Source organism: Phoca vitulina, unplaced genomic scaffold (genome assembly GCF_004348235.1).
Source record: "Phoca vitulina isolate PV1807 unplaced genomic scaffold, GSC_HSeal_1.0 scaffold87, whole genome shotgun sequence".
Taxonomy (NCBI): domain Eukaryota; kingdom Metazoa; phylum Chordata; class Mammalia; order Carnivora; family Phocidae; genus Phoca; species Phoca vitulina.
The window spans coordinates 3,748,366-3,750,214 of NW_022589790.1; the positions used below are offsets into that span (position 1 = coordinate 3,748,366).

The window sequence follows — 1,849 nt, forward strand, 5'->3', positions numbered from 1 at the left end:
CTCTCTCTCTCTGAGATAAATAAATCTAAAAATATATATATATTTTTAATTTTCTCCAAAAATTTTGTTCTTTTTAAAATGGCATTCAGGTTTTATGTTTTGTTTTCAGTAGATTTCTATGACAAATTATAAAATTTTCCATCCAATTGTCTCTATTTTTAAGGTTTTAAGCTATGCACACATATATACACTCACATTTTTATTAGAAATTTCAAATAGTGTTAGTATGATAGACATACAGAGTGACTAATGGCTGTGAATTACTTTTTTTTTTTATTTTATTCAATTTCCCATTCTCCTAAGGACAATAGAGATGGATGGGACCAATGAGAGCACCAAGGGAAATTTCATCCTTTTGGGGTTTTCTGACCGCCCCATCTGGAGAGGATCCTCTTTGTGGTCATCTTGATTGCATATCTCCTGACCCTTGTGGGCAACACCACCATCATCCTGGTGTCCCGGCTGGACCCCCACCTCCACACTCCCATGTACTTCTTCCTCACCCACCTATCCTTCCTGGACCTCAGTTTCACCACCAGCTCCATCCCTCAGCTGCTCTATAACCTGAATGGGCGCGACAAGACCATCAGCTACACAGGCTGTGCCATCCAGCTCTTCCTATTTCTGGGTCTGGGTGGTGTAGAGTGCCTGCTCCTGGCTGTCATGGCGTATGACCGGTTTGTTGCAGTCTGCAAACCCCTCCACTACATGGTAATCATGAATCCACGCCTCTGCTTGGGTTTAGTGTCCCTTGCTTGGTGCTGTGGTGTGGCCAACTCCTTGATTATGTCCCCAGTGACTCTGTGGCTACCCCGCTGTGGGTACTGCAAAGTAGACCACTTCCTCTGTGAAATGCTTGCCCTGATCTGGATGGCCTGTGTTAATACAGCTGCTGTTGAAGGTATTGCCTTTATTTTGGCAGTGGGCATTGTGCTGTCACCCCTGGTATTCATCCTGATCTCCTATGGCTACACCGTGAGAGCTGATTTAAGTATCCAGTCATCCTCAGGGAGGCACAAAGTCTTCAGTACCTGTGGCTCCCATCTCACAGTGGTCTCACTTTTTTATGGAAACATCATCTACATGTACATGCAACCAGGAACCAGCTCCTCCAATGACTAGGGGAAAATTCTCACTCTTTTCTACAACATTGTCACACCACTCCTGAATCCCCTGATCTACACCCTCAGAAACAAAGAGGTGAATGAGGCATTGAGAAGATTGGTTTTGGGAAATCCAGGTTTAAGGAAGAGATTATAATAAAACACAATGATAGCAATTCCCCCTTATGTTAAAATCCTACAAAAAATATTTATCCATTATCTTGCATGACTACCTGCCTGCCAGAGTTTGGGCATATATCATCACAGTTTATGGCCCAACTTTAGTTTTCTTTTGTGTAAGTAGTACAGGAGTACATAAATTATGATATCAAAAACAATAGTTCTCAAAGGAACATCTATTAATCATTGCTGATGCACAAATATCTAGATGGTTCACATACTGTGGTAAAAAGCTAGGGGCAGTGAATAGAGCCATGTTTTCTAGAAAGGAAAGAGAGAGAATAAAAATGAAATTTCTTTTACCCAAACTTTTGGAAATATTTAACCATTAGAGCATATTGGATATTTTATTCTAGTTATTCACTTTTATAAATCTTGATAAGATCTGTCAGCATGGACAAGAATTTATTTTCCACTTTCATTTTCTTACAACAAAACCAACAAAAACAGAAACAACACTTCCATAGCAACATGTGGCTGTTATTCCTTTTTATCTATTTATTCATTCAACAGCACTTAGTGAATGGCAAATCTCTTGCAGGCACTGCTCTAGGTGCTGGGATTAA

The 1,849-nt window shown here is 40.3% G+C and overlaps 1 pseudogene; it reads left to right on the forward strand.

The window, feature by feature from the left end:
- Window positions 1-313: 313 nt before the first annotated feature.
- Window positions 314-1,260, forward strand: LOC116626462 (annotated as a pseudogene).
- Window positions 1,261-1,849: the final 589 nt, after the last annotated feature.